At 38.9% G+C, this 16,005-nt stretch overlaps 1 long non-coding RNA gene across 1 annotated transcript; it reads right to left on the bottom strand.

The window, feature by feature from the left end:
- Positions 1 to 255: 255 nt before the first annotated feature.
- Positions 256 to 5,450, bottom strand: LOC307151184. The gene is made up of 6 exons (XR_013819835.1): positions 5,337 to 5,450; positions 4,384 to 4,482; positions 4,132 to 4,274; positions 2,867 to 2,951; positions 466 to 659; positions 256 to 366 (listed from the first exon to the last, which is right to left on the bottom strand). It is a non-coding gene; the product is annotated as an uncharacterized lncRNA (long non-coding RNA).
- Positions 5,451 to 16,005: the final 10,555 nt, after the last annotated feature.

The following is a 16,005-nucleotide window of genomic DNA, read 5'->3' as shown; positions in this document are numbered from 1 at the left end:
GCTTAGTTACTAGGGAACTCCTTAGGGAACTAATCAGGAACTAATGGGTAGTTCCCTAGTAACTAAGCATTTTTTGTGTACCTTATTGTAAAGTGTTACCGAAAAGTGTTCATTTATTAATTGTTTGCAATACAGTAACAATAAACAATGTATAAGCAGAAGAGAAGTCCCAGTGTCCCACAAGCGTAAATCTCAAATCAACATTCTACAAATAACATTACCTGCTGAAAGAAGATCAAAGTTTTTTGTGATCTCCGTTTTTTCTTTTTGTGCCAGACTGATGATCCTTGGGGCGAATAGTGTGTTCCAATTTGCTGTCAATTTGTCTGGGGCCTCGGGCTGCAGCATCATAAAATCTTGGGATATCTAAGTCCAGGAAAAGTGCAGGAAAAGTCAATGATTTAGTAAGCAATGGGGCACAAATATTTAACAGGGTCACACATACGATTTGAGATGCAAGCTCACCATTCCGGGCGTGTCCACTAGACGTGGAAACTCCATCATTATGTTCACCACCGCCTTTGTTCCATTTGCCCGGATCCACTTGGCCCTGTGGATGGCCGTCTCCTCCATGTAAGCAGCCACCTGGCTTTGTGGCCACACATTACTTTTCAACCACTCTGTCAACTGGACTGCCCGGTCCCCGCTTATAATTTGTTCTGTCATCAGCAGAAAAATCAATCAATTCCAACAAGCAGTGATTGATTGACATATTCCAAATTAACTTGTACACTGGTATGTGGAGATCTAGGCACCCTTCTGAGGATTCATATCTCTACCTACTGCAACACTGAATGTCTGTTTGAAAAGCACTCAGTACTCAGATTCAACCAGAAAATAAATGCTATGAAATTTTTTCAGGAGTGTAAATTATCATGAATCTTCAGGGCCCAGTATTTTAAAATCTGAAATCCACATCAAAAAGATCCGGATTTCTAAATCCCACTATCCTGATCCATGGATCAGAGTTCTCTATCCCAGTATTTCAAAACTTTGCGAGATTAGATTAAAATGATCCTGATCCTCTCAGATAGAGATTTCCAAATCCATACCGCCCCCAGGATCACAGACAGGAAACAGGAAGTGAGGTGTAATTTAGAATCTAAAGGCAGTGAGTTCAATATACTTCCTTCAAAAGTACAAAATAAAAGTCATAAACTAATTTTCTGTTGCATAAAGTCAGTGTTTGCTCAGATTCTCTCAGCTTAAGGCTGCTATCAAACAGCACACTGACTTGTTTTATATGTACGACCCAAGATGGTTGTGGAATTACTCGGCTACATGTTAGTAAAGCTTTTAATAGAATATCTTCTTTGACTAAAGCTCTTTTTAATCCCATTTTATTCTATTTTATTTAATTTTATCTGGTTCCTTAAACTTATTTTATTGCATGGTGTGCTGCTTTTATTGTTTTTACTTAATCTTAACATTTTTATTTAAACTTGCAGTGTCTTCGACTCCCCAATGCAGCTATGGGACGGAGCTTTTAGAGTAATAATCATTTTATGGAATATATGTTGGTGTGTGATTACATGTGTGCATGAGTATATGTTATATTTGTGTGTGACTCTTGGATCTGGGATCTGGGAGACTTGATGGGTAAAGGTGGGCTTCTTTCTTGTTTCTTCATCTGTTTATTTTGTCTTTAATATAAAGGACTTTGTGTTGCATTTCTATGTATGAAAAAGTGTTTTATAAATAAAGGTAGGTTGATTGATGTTACTCCTGTCTGTCAAGGGAAATATGAAGTTATTCATGCAACATATTGACCTTTTTCAGTAGTTTGTTGCTAAATTACATTAAGACTGTTTTAAAAGAATTCTTCACTATTTTGTGTAATAATGAAAATGTGTACAAACACTAATTTTGGAAATAGTGAAACTGTTTTTCTTCCATTAGTGAGGAAATGCTCCAGTAAAACTTCCAGACTTTTAAAAAAATAATGAATATATGTGAAACAAATACATGGGATCACCTTCAAATCCACCTCTCAGGTTGGATCATTATAATGCTGCATTTTGGGATCAAAGTGATCCAGATTAGTCACAAAAGTTTTGAAATACCCAACAGAGGCTGAAATCTGGATTTGAAATCTGAAATCTGAAATCTGGAAATCTGGATCAGCCCAGGATTAATCCTGGTGGATTATGTTTGAAATACTGGGCCCAGGAGTGCCAAAACTTTGGCATGCCACTGTAGGTCAAGTCCAAAAAGTTATTTAAAACAGCATAGAAAATCACTTCTATCTACTCTCAGTTGCATTGATATTAACTGGATTGAAATTCAAGGGCAAGACATCTTACTGTACCTGGTATAATCCTTAGTGGCTCTTGTGGCACTTGTGCTGCTGCCCCCCGCTTGCCACTTCGGATTCTTTTTCGGACATTCCGGAGGCGCTCCTCCAGGAATCCCGTGGCAGGTTTATGGTGCCTCCCAGGGGTAAACCATCTATCCTCAAGTTTAGAAGGTAGAAAAGGAATATATTTAGCTTGACAGTTATTTATAAATACCAGTAAGTATTTTTTATTTCAGACGCAATGGTGGTCCGTAACAAACAGACAGACAAAACTGAGTAATGAATACTACAAATGTAGTTCATGTAAACAGTCTCCCCAGTGCTTTCAGACACTACTCTGATAAGGTGTAATAAAAACGCCCAGTTCATTTTTTGAGTCCATGACTGTCATTATATGCCAGCTATAATTTCTTGTATTTGGCTGTTGTCTATTTCCACCACAAGTGATCAGTTTAGAGTTTATACAATAGGGTTTAAACAAAACTGTTTTAACAATATCACTACACATTCCAAATTCCCGTGCAACTTTTTGTGAGTGTAAATTGTAATGAGGATAATAACTTTACTTACATAGCCTGTGCCTTGGCAGTCACGCAAGCTTGTGAACTGGTCCACTATAGCCTTTGCCAGCATTGCTTTGGCTTCTGAATTTGGACTGGACAAAAACAGGAGTTTAAAATTTTGGGTGTGGCAGTTCTGTTTTAGATACAAGATCTGTCTTGTTTATTCACTTATGTGAAACACATAACACTCTGAATCAAGATAGAGAAGAGAGCTGAGAGTTAAACCAGAGGGGTGTTGGGCGTGGGAGGAGGAAAATGGAAGCGGGGAACGGATTAATCGGGGAAGATATGGGGAAGTGCGAGAGATAAGTAAGTGGGATTGATTTCAACAATTCTTGATTGTCATGACAATCAGGATAAGCTATTTTATTACCTTGGTGTCTTTAATGCATTACCACTAATTACACCCCATTCAAGCACATGTTATCAATATCATAAGGGATGAATGATTCACCCCCTATTATAGCTATGGTAATGCTGCACTTTAGCATTGGCAACATGAGTCATTGCAGTGCTACAATGATCCCCATAGTGCTGAAGTATGCTGACATTCTGGGCCAAAATGCTTCCTTACGACCGGGAATATATGACACAGTAAGGGTGATGTCATAAACATCACATAGCCTACCGGTAATTATTCCAAATACACACTTTTTCACATACTGTAATTATTTCAAACACACACTTTAAGAATCATGTCACACGCAACAATAACCAGCATTTCCATTAGAAAGAAATATGCGGGCAAAAATACGGACAGCTTAAAATAATGCATCCAAACGATCTCCCAGCATCCTTTGTGCTCATGCGTTTTTTGCCTTGCTGACAGAAGGCAAGACTAATGCGGCCTGGCAAAGCATGCTGTGAGATTGTTTAAATGTATAATTTTTTTACCTGGTCTTATTTCTCCCTGCGTATTTTTCTTCAAATATGTATCTGGTTTTTGTTACGCCTAATATGAGTGTAAGATGGGTCCCTGAATCTTTTTTGCGATGCTTTTGTTGCAACCGTTAGTGTGTCACGTATGGCTGATAGTCATACTACACAGGTACTTCGAAAAAAAAAGAGAAGTACCTAACCTAAGCATGATTATGGTAGATATCACGATCAGCTATGGCAATAGGGACTAGTTGAGTACAAAAAGTAGAGCGATAATAATAGGCGCTTCAAGGAACGAATGAAAATAGTTTATCAATACGAACAAAGGTAACAAGTAGCTGCTTATGGATGGGGTAGGGTATTGGAAAGGGGGATAGAAAGTAGTGATCTTACTTTTCTCCGTAACGTTCAATTAAGTGAGAGACGAGGATCCTGACCATCGATCTCCTCTCAGATATGGAAACGTGCTTGTGTTCATCTAGACTGACAACCAAGCTTTTCCCTTCAGGTGTCTTATTGAGGACTTCACGGATATTCTGCCAAAAAAATATAAATGTAAAAAAAGAAGGTGTTAACTCTGAAGTTAACCACACTTAGTCTCCCAATGGTCAATGCAGTTTTAGTCTTTTTAACAAGTGAACTTACAAATGTTGCTCCAAGCTCTTCAAAAACATGGGTAGTGGGCTCTAATGGCAATTCCAGGGCCGGAGTGGCACCAGCCGGTTCAGTTTGGGGGTTTGAATCCTTTAAAGAATGTAAAAGAAATAATGACTATTGCACCAAGGTGAAATGTAGACATGGAATAAATTGGTTAAATTGTTCTAAGCAAAAAAGGTTAAAGGAGAACTCCGGTCAGTTTTAACATTGAGCTCATTTTTTTGTAAATTTGGAGTGCTGTCAGTACAGAGAACAACGACAAAAATCGGTGTTGCCTACATCGTGTTATCCTCTTTTTAAAATTTGCACCCTGTTGACTTCAATGGGGCAAGTTTTACACCTGCTTTTAGCCTCTTAACATCCTTGATGTGTCATTACAAGTGCCCAGCTAATGTGAGTGATTCCTTCAGAGTGAACACGGGTGAATCTGACTGCAGTAGATGTGAAAGATATTAATAAAAATGATGTTATTTCAGCCAGCGCACATACCTGTATTTTCTTCCTGTTTTCGGTCGAAGTCCATAGTAATCGATTGTCGAGTTCACACGCATAGGTTACCTATGATCACGCGCGTGAACTCGACAATCGATTACTATGGACTTCGACCGAAAACAGGATGTAAACACAGGTATGTGCGCTGGCTGAAATAACATCATTTTTATTAATATCTTTCACATCTACTGCAGTCATATTCACTGTGTTCACTCTGAAGGAATCACTCACATTAGCTGGGCACTTGTAATGACACATCAAGGATGTTAAGAGGCTAAAAGCAGGTTTAAAACTTGCCCCATTGAAGTCAACAGGGTGCAAATTTTAAAAAGAGGATAACACGGTGTAGGCAACACCGATTTCTGTACTGACAGCACTCCAAATTTACAAAAAAATGAGCTCAATGTTAAAATTGACCGGAGTTCTCCTTTAAGTTGTAAGGTACTTACAAGATGCATTATATGTGTTACCGATAATTCCACGGCAGTGAGATTACATATTGTATTAAACATCATCAGAAATAAATGAGGTGGCAAAAGGACAAAGCTATAGACAAAATGTAGTTAAGATCAACTAACTATATACAATATTCCTACAATGCATCTTATCTAAAATAACTTGTATCTCAAAGAAACGTAGCGATCATTGCAACTCTCCTTGTGGGACCTCATGACATGTAGTGGGTGATGGTCAGCAATAGAATCAAGGTCAACAACTTCTATTGCAGAGGTAGCACACACGGCAAAGGCAAAAAAATGCCTGTCAAAGCCTGTAGTTTCCCAGTTTTTCACAATCACTCTGATGTTTGAGTTCACCATCACAATGCTCTTAATGGTGCCAAATTGAGGCTCACCATCAGCAGAGTGAGACACCAGAAGAGTCATCCCTGGCCTGTAGCGTGTACCCTTGTACTTGATCCAAGATGGCAAGTATACCTCTGTAAAAACGGCAACATCACCAAAGCCACTTTTGACCTTGTCAAAATCGTCCATGGTTCCGAGGAGAGTTGTGGATCCTTGTCCAACTTCTAAATCGTGAGTGAACAGCTGGCCAGACAACAGGGTGTAGCACATCATTATCTGATGTCTAAAGGCTTGTGTCTTGCAAATGTTGCGAAAATTACAAGTCACATGGCTTACCCGTTTGAAAAAGCCATGTTTCCCTTCAAAACGCATGCACCAAAAGTGAATCACTGGCCCCAGTTTTCTGATGGCTCCAGGGTAGTGCAACATGAAGTGATGTTTGGGCTTCAAGTGTCTTTCTGGGTATAGCTCTAAGAAAAGACAATGGTGTTCCTGAATCAAATATGCCAAAAAGATAACTGACCCTTGTGTCAATTGAGGGGAAAACATCAGCTCCATACAGCTAAGTAATGAAAGGAGCAACTCCCAGTGTTTGTTTCCCTCTGGCACCAAATCCCCTATCATAAGGGGAAGCAGTCTCAGTAGACACCATGTCTGCGCTGCAGTTTGCCTAAGTGCTCCATCAGGATTTTTCAATTCTTGAGGCTTGATGGCAGATGGTTTGTTGCGGCAATCACTAAACCCATAATCAAAGCTGGTCAGTCTAAAGTTTAACTGCTCAAGGGTTATCAGTTTTTGCTCAATTAAAGAATTGATAACAAGCTTCATCTCATAACCACCAACTCCTTCAAGTACATCATGCATTACATCAGGAGTTACATTGTCAGTTACTTGGTAGAACAGCAACTTGTTGAGGCAGCATTCTCTTTTGATGCCAGTTTCAGTTTGGTTGTTTAGTAGGGAGTCTGAGAGGTAGTTCACTTTATCACGCAATGATGAAGGATCCTCAAAAGTTTGGACCCTCAAAACCTGTTTGTGCACCCTACACCATCGACATACACTATTGGCGGCAAAGCTTTCTGTGTAACCAAGCATACTGTTGAGCCCAAGGTTGTCCCCACAGACCTGAGCCACTCCAACCTTAAGAGTGCCATTGAAATGTGGGGTCTCGATCAGAATACCATTAACCTCCATGTCTCTAATGTCATCCACAATTCGCTGTAGAACAGCATTCATCCCATATGTTTTCGCATCATCAGACTTGTACACTGCCAACAAGAAATGAGACTTTAAGCTCGAGAGATACTCTGGTGGCAAGCATTTAATTGTGAAATAGATAAAACCAAGTTTGTGGACAGATGTTTTTGAGCCTAGTGGATTTACCATTTCACAATCGTCACAATAAATTAAAAGTGGAACAGAGAACTCCTCAGAAAAAAGGTGATTGGTTCTAAAGACTTCACCATCTCTAAAATCCTCAAGGGCTGTAGTTTCAAGCTTTCGCCAGTCACTGATTTTCTCCATTGTTCCAGGAGTTTCCAAGATCAGTTTTAGCATAGGCTTTAGTGGAACATACTGAAAAGTGTCCCGAACAGCCACTTGTTTCACAGTTCCTGTCACTCCATCAGTTTCTTGTGTATAGGAAAAGCCAGGGAGAGGTACTGCCTCTGGCTGTAAAAAGTATCCAGACTGAGAAAAATACTTAATTTGCTTGTACTCTGATTCAAACCCACGAAAAGGTTCAGCAGCTGCTTCAAACTGCTCCAACAGTTCTGTCGCGTTTTGATTCTCAAATTGTCCTATCTCTCTTAAAAAAGAGACAGTTTTTCTTTTCAGGTTACCAACTATGTCTTTAATGAGGTGTGAGGTGTTTTCTACCACATCCTTAATTCCACTGAATGTTTGTGATGATTTCGACCTCAGCCTAGCCAGGAAGAGAGCAACTCTGTCTGTTATACTTTCATCTTCAAGCTCATCCCACTGCTCCACTGTACTCTCACTATCTTCCACCTCACACAATCCACTGCATCCCACCTCACATAATTCATTAGAGTGTGGATCTAAGGAAGTTGACTGAGCAGGCTCAACAAAGCTTTCATGCTCTGGTTCAAATTCAACAACATGCCCCAAAAGGTGTCTCCTGAAAGAACGTATGCGGTCAAAAGATCGATGGCACCCAGTCTGACCACACTGGAAATAATTTGAGGTGGAATAAATGTTATGCCTCGTTTTCAGATGTGAAAAGAATGTTCTTAAGTTGTTGCCTAAACATCTTTTACATTTGAAACACGTGAAGCCCATTTTGTCTAGGTCTTATCCTTAGCGTACCTCAATGAATTTCTTAGAATGCTGCTGAAACCTCAGCCGGGGCCCAAGCTGTGGTATCAGGGTGACCAAGTCGTCTCCACCCAGGAGGAAGAAGCTTTGCTCTTCAATTTGATTGGCTGCAAAATACACAACATTCATTTATTCAACCAGTACTTACAATACTATGCAGTATTACACATGAGAGAAAGAGAATGAAAATTGGCATGGTGTTTAATTCTAACAATGAAATGGATTGTTACATACCTTCAAACGCAGGGATTAAATTAATAAGGTTCCACTCAGACAGTTTGTCCTTCACAAAATTATCCATCTATCAGAAAGACAAAGACAAAGAAAAAGGACACTCAATAAATATTTGATTACTTATAGTTGATTGCTTAGAGTTTTGAACTAGTTAAAAGACAAGTTCTGTTTTTTGCAACCTGGACCTTATTTCTAGCATGAAATATGTTAATTTACTCACCCAAACAATTGTGAGTAGATCTCCTGAATGAATGCAAGTTACACCAAATTGTTTAGGTGAGTAAATTAACTTATGTCATGCTAGAAATAAGGTCCAGGTTGCAAAAGGGGGAGAAGAGAAGCAGAGTGAGGATGAGTTGAGGGAGGGGAGGAGAGCAAAGAGACAGGAGGAGAGGAGCAGAGGAAGAGGAGGGGAGGTTGGGGAGAGGAGAGGAGAGGAGAGGAGAGGAGAGGGGAGGAGAACGTTTAGGTTCAACTTGTTTCTGTTATTTCAACCAAATTATTGTTTAAAACAGCCATTCTCAACCTTGGGGTCCCGACCCCAATTGACCGTTCGCAAAGACCCGCCCCCCTTAGTTACTGTCGCTATGTCCGACAAGCTACGCCGTTCTCACGCCACACCATGTTCTCACGCAGTGAAAAATACATCGCGGAGCAGAGAGGAGACTGACAACACGCTGACAGACAGGACAGACCAGGTTACTTTTCGGTTACGTTTGATATTAAACATATTAAACAAAGCCTCACCTTTCAAATTTGGTCATTTTTTAAAAGAAATTTAAACAATAAATACCGTTTGTGGCTCTTAAATGTGTCGTGACAGATCGCTGAAGAGCATCAGTTAAAGCTGCTCGTGAACCGATCATCTCTTCCTTCTAGTTAATTTATAGCCTCAAATAAACATGAACAAACATAAGAATGAATGTTGTTTTAACCACGGAAGGGCATCAATACACTCCGATTTTCCTCCCATGTTAATCTACTAACTCTCCTGACTGCTTTGTCGGACAAAATGGCGGATGGCGAAGTATGATTGGTCAGATCACCTGTCAATCAAGCTCCCTGCGAAGGGTCAAATTGGGGTCGCGAGATGATTTCTGGGGTCGCCAAATCATTTTGGAAAAATATAAATGAATGTAGCTTCCGCCTGGACGTTAGAAGGACGACAAGCGGTTGGTCTCAAACAGGCATTTTATTACTCAAAACCAGTTACTGTCGGCCGTAACAAGGCAACACCAAAAATAACAACAACTAAACTGCCTACTAGTCTCATAATATCTGCTCTCGTCATTCACACATCATCAGAGAGAAGAAATGTTTTTTTTTTTTCGGTCTGCTGTCAGCAGCGGGGGCTGCAGAAAGCAGACGCATTCACAGACAGTCTGAAATCGCAGAACGTCCTTCTAAACTCACATAACAGACTGCTTTCTCGGCATGCGCATTGGAAGAGTTCTGGTTGCCAGTAGCAACAGAGTACGCACGCGGCACTGTCAAAAGCGGCAACCGATGTCCTGTTTCCATTTGCATCCACATATCTGTGCGAAAAGAAATTTTCTACGCTGACCCACATGAAAAACAAATACAGATCACGACTCCTCAAATACAGATCACGCGGAGAGCAGTGCATGTTAAATTGGGGGTCGCGACTCAAAAAGGTTGAGAAGCACTGGTTTAAAACACCTGCCTGCACGACAGGCCATGCAGAAAGTCTGTTTAACTCAAATGCATTCACATGAAATTGTCAAACAAAAGAAGAAAAATAAAATCTGCTACACTGGTCAACTTAACGAGGCTGCAGCTTTCATGTTGAACTTCACGAGTGCAAAAACAGGCGATTATCGCCAAATACAGGCTTATGTCAGTAAAATAAAATGCATGGGGTTTGACAGATATATTCGGTCAAAGTAGTTATTTACTCGTGTAATCAAGTTTTTTCCTGTTTTACAGACGGCGTTTGAGACTTAGTTAGCTTGTAAACTCGTCACAAACATTTCCGAAAATAAGATATAAATATAGCTGCGAGCAGCGATTACGGGCCCAAGCCGGTGGCACCGCAACCCCAGTGCCTTTAGTAACCTAAAGGCACCGGGGATGGCGGTGCCGCCGGCTTTGGCCCTCCATCGCTGCTCGCAGCTATATTTATATATATATATATATATATATATATATATATATATATATATATATATATATATATATTTATATATATCTTTCTATCTTTCTATCTATCTATGTCTATATATGTATATATATATATATATATATATATATATATATATATATATATTTACACACACACACATATATATATAAGACAGAAAATATTACTTGTCTTACCTTATTCTGATTTTATGATACACTCAAAATATTCCACAACAAATCATTTAAATTTAATGTAAAAATAAAAACGAAAGTAAGCAGTGTTGGTCTCACGTAACCCTCTCATTAGAATAAAAAATTTCAATATTTGTGATGTATTTGGATGTTAAACTATTCTTTATTATAGGCTTTGTACTTCACTCGTGTTCCAATATCGATAGAAAAAATCATCCTCTTCACACGCGCAAAAATGTGCTTGGAAACATCACAGTGGAGCTCTGCTTACTGTGAATGGTACAAATTGTACTACTGACTATTTAAACAGAGCAGTGTAATTCGTATATGTTAGGTTGACTATTTTTATTATTATATTGTATTAGGGCTATAATGAACAGGCTTGCAATTCTGGAATGTGTGTGTGTGTGTGACGCGGTTGCGGTTGAACAGTGGACACATAAAAACAAATAAAATGTTTAAGTTCATTCCTACTTCCATAGGCATACATTGAAAATGCTCGCTCTACTCAATGTCTGTGCGGACGTCTGTATTTTACTTTAGCTTTTAAGTTAGCGATTTAAAAGCCCTCAGCGGTGTCACACATCGATTAACTGGTGGGAAAATTTTATCACAGTCACATCCCTAATATATTTATATATAAATACAATAGGCCTACCTGAAAGAGAATTTTACTTGCCAGACCAGAGTATAGCCTGATTAGAACGTCAATAACAAAAAAATAACTTGGGAATCACTAAAACGAGAGATTATTCTAATTTCATTACATCCATTTTAAGTTGCAATCAGCAGTTAATAGTATTACTGATCAATGGTAACAAGGTTGCACTGCTGAGGCTCATGCTGCTTCTCCAGGAGAATTGTAAACAAACTAGCGCAGCAAACTAAAACGCAACGCAGTTAACAACATACTGACTATAAAAATTACAAATATGGAGTTTTTATATATTTTCTAACATATGATAGAGTTAAGCAACCTCATTTGACGAGTAGGCAACTATTTCCTGAATACAATCACAATTGAAACTGTGACATTGATTTCATACAACAGGTTAATAAACAGTTACAATTAAGTCACTTACATTTTAGATGCAATATTGACTGTTTTTGTTCTGTTTCAGCAGCAAAAATAGTTAAACAAAGATCACAGCAGAACCATTGCGCATCTCACAGCAACTTGTTTTCTCATTACTGAATGATTCAGCATTTTGAAACGAATCGGTTGACTTAAAGATTCAATGGTCAATCCATAAACATCTGTCTCAATCATGAATGACTCAGTCATTCGAACGAATCGTTTGAACGAATGAATCAATGACTCGCTCATTAAGATGGTCGCCTGGCGACACCTGATGGCGGTTTAGTGTTATGTTTAAAAGTATCATTTTTTCCAACGTGCACCATTATCAATGTCCGTGCGGACGTCCGTTTTTTACTTTCACTTTTATATTAGCGATTTAAAAGCACCCGCTCGTGTCACACGTCGATTAACCGATGGGAAAATATACTCACACAGTCATATACCTAATAAATTTATATTTAAATACAATAGGCCTACCTAGTAAAACGTTTTATATACTATTTTAATATCCTTTTGGACACAAGAGGGCAGTATAGCCCTATGTTTGATTTTTTGTTGAACCAAATAGCACTAAATAGCCTGTTTTTAACTTTTTCATACTCCTTGAATTGCAAAAACAGAATGAAATGGGTTTAGTTGTAATATTTGTATCATTTTACATAAAAATAAATGGTGTATAATTACATTTTTAGAAGTTATGTTGAGATGTTTCCTGCTTCCTTTTTGACATTATAATCCCTCGCCATAGCAAAACCGTTTGAGATATTCAATATCCGTTTACAATTTAGCATCATTAATATATTTTAATCATGTTGAAAAAGTTTGGTGGGAATAAAATAAACCTTTTTGGAGGAGTAACTAAAAACTCAGAGGCTGATTTAGCAAAAAATCCATATTCAGACCAAAATATCTGACACCCTGTTGGTCATAGCAAATAACTGTCAATTAGAAAGTTGTCCGGCTTGATGAGAACAATACACCTACCAAGTTTTGTGATTCTAGGAAAAACTAAGCCCCCATTTTTGACTAAAGGTGGCGCTACTGAGCCATTTCACCACGCCCCTTTCTGAAACTTTTAACATGTCTACTGGCTAATAAGTGTTATGTGTCTGTCGAGTTTCATCCAATTTCAAGCATGCTAAGAGTCTCAAAAGCATCAAAAAAGAATATTAAAGTTTGAAGCGTTGCCACGGCAACAGTATCTAAGATATCAATCATCCTTTCACAGGTCTACATCTGCAGTGTGTCTACATTATACACATAAAGTTTGAAGCAAATCAGGTAAAAAGAAGAGGGTGATTTCAAAGCATTTTGAAAGTGACACACTTCCTGCTGCCAGTTGGTGGCGCTATAACTTTGACTCACAATAGTCACATCCATGTGATCGGCCTCTTACAACGAATACACTGCTGAAGTTTCATCAAGATCAGTCAATGTATGCAGAAGTTATAACACACTTCCTGTGTCCCATTATTCGCCATAAATTCGTTTCCTCGCCACAGCCAAACCGTTCGAGATATCAAAAATCCGTCCGCAATTTTGCATCCTCAATGTCTTGACTTCATTCACACCGAGTTTGGTGGCGATCGGATGAATTCCCTAGGAGGAGTATTTCACATTCCATTGTATGCGTTTTCCAAACAACGTATAATAACCGACTTCCTGTTGGGCTGGTGTAAAACTTAGAGCACGAAAGTTGTTCGGCCCGATGAGATCTATATGTGTACTGAGTTTCATATTATTACATGCAAGCGTGTTTGATTTATGGACCAATTTTTCAGACACCATTCCAGGGGGCGCTGTCGAGCCCCCGTGCCACGCCCGGGTACCAGCTTCAGCCCGGCCCTGATGGCCGCAGGTTCTGACGTGTGTGCAAAATTTCAAGAGTTTTTGAGCATGTTAAGGGCCCCAAAAGTGCCCGAGAAGCAGAAAAAAATAATAATAAATATAGCTGCGAGCAGCGATTACGGGCCCAAGCCGGTGGCACCGCAACCCCGGTGCCTTTACCTAAAGGCACCGGGGTGGCGGTACCGCCGGCTTTGGCCCTTCATCGCTGCTCGCAGCTATATTTATATATATATATATATATATATATATATACACACACATATATAAATATATACAAGACAGAAAATATTACTTGACTTACCTTATTCTGATTTTACGATACACTCAAAATATTCCACAACAAATCCTTTAAATTTAATGTAAAAATAAAAATGAAAGTAAGCAGTGTTGGGTTCACGTAACCCTCTCATTAGAATCAAAATGTTTCAACATTTGCCATGTATTTGGATGCTAAACTATTCTTTATTATAGGCTTTGTTCTTCACTCGTGTTCCAATATTGATGGAAAAAATCATCCTCTTCACACGCGCAAAAATGTGCTTGGAAACATCACAGTGGAGCTCTGCTTTCTGTGAATGTACGAATTGTACTACTGACTATTTAGAGCAGTGTAATTTTTATATGTTAGGTTGACTATTTTATTATTATATTTTATTAAGGCTATAATGATCAGGCTGCGATGTCAAGATTGCAATGCTGGAATGTGTGTGTGTGTGTGTGTGTGTGTGTGTGTATGTGTGTTCATGTTTTTCTATCCCGGTGGGGACTTCAACCTGAATGCACACAGACTCATGGGGACTCGTGTCACAATAGAGGTCCCCATGGGTAAACAAGCTTATAAATCATACAGAATTAGTTTTTCTGGAAATGTAAAAATGCAGAAAGTTTTCTGTGATGGGTAGGTTTAGCAGGAAGTGTGTAGGGTTAATGTGAGGAGATAGAATATACAGTTTGTAAAGTATAAAAACCATTAAGTCTATGGAGAGTCCCCACAAAGATAGTAAACCGTGTGTGTGTGTGCGTGTGTGTGTGTGTGTGTGTGGCCTGGGCGCGATGGAACAGTGGACACATAAAAACATACTCCATCATTATACAGGACGACATTCAAACTGCAAAGTGTTAACTTATATTTTTGTACAGTCGCAATAAAACACAACATTGTGCTTTTGTAAAATAATTTCAAGCAATCCACCCCCCGAAAGGCGCTAATTTTAAAATTAAACTAAAATGCTCATGGCTGCACGGGCATTCATAATGGTGCGCATCCACGACGAGAAACGAGCAGAACAGAGTGAACGTTTTTCAGTTAATTCCTACTTCAATAGGAATTCATTTGAAACGCCCGCTCAACCACTATCAATGTCAGTGCGGACGAACATATTTTACTTTCGTTTTTAAGTTGGCGATTCAAAAGCCCACAGTGGTGTCACACGTCGAATAACCGGTGGTAAAATATTCTCACCGTCACATACCTAGTATATTTTTATGTAGATACAATAGGCCTACCTGATTTTGAACACAAGAGGGCAGTATAGCCCTATGTATGACTTGACCTTTATGGGACTAAATAGTACAATTACTATTTTTAAACTCATAAATAATTATTAAATTGAAAAAAAAAAAAAAGAATAAAATGGGTTTGGTTGTGATATTTGTATACTTTTATATAGAAATAAATGGTGTATAATTACATTTTTAGAAGATGACGCTTTTAGTGTTTCATTTTTGTACATTACTTTAGTCCCTCACTATAGCAAAACCGTTTGAGATGTTTAATATCCGTTCACAATTTAGCATCTTTAATGTATTTTTATCATTTTGAAAAAGTTTGGTGTGAATAAAATAAGCCAGATTGGAAGAGTAGCTAAAAACTCAGAGTCTGAAATATCCAAAAAATCCACATTCAAACCAAAATATCTGACTTCCTTTTGCTTGGAGCTAATGACTGAAAATTAGAAAGTTGTCCGGCTCGGTGACACCAATATATATACTGATGTTTGTAACTGTTGGTAAAACTAACCCCCCCACTTTTGTCAAAAGCATGTTGAAAGTGACACACTTCCTGCTGCCAGTTGGTGGCGCTATAACTTTGACTCACAATAGTTACATCCATCTGATCGGCCTCTTACCATGAACACACTGCTGAAGTTTCATCAAGATCAGTTAATGTATGCAGAAGTTATTCCACTTCGTGTCTCTCTTTTCTCGCGTAAATTCGTTTCCTCGCCACGGCCAAACCGTTCGAAATATCAAAAATCCGTCCGCAATTTAGCATCCTCAATGTCTTGACTTCATGCACACCGAGTTTGGTGGGGATGGGATGAATTCTCTAGGAGGAGTACTTCACATTCCACAGCAAGCGTTTTCCAAACAACCCATAATAGCCGACTTCCTGTTGGGCTGGCGTGAAACTTGACAGAGGGAAAGTTGTTCGGCCTGATGAGATCTTTATGTGTACCGAGTTTCATATTAATTCATGCA

This window comes from Squalius cephalus, assembly GCF_949319135.1.
Source record: "Squalius cephalus genome assembly, chromosome: 23".
Lineage (NCBI taxonomy): Eukaryota > Metazoa > Chordata > Actinopteri > Cypriniformes > Leuciscidae > Squalius > Squalius cephalus.
This window is presented reverse-complemented; position numbering and strand designations above follow the sequence as displayed.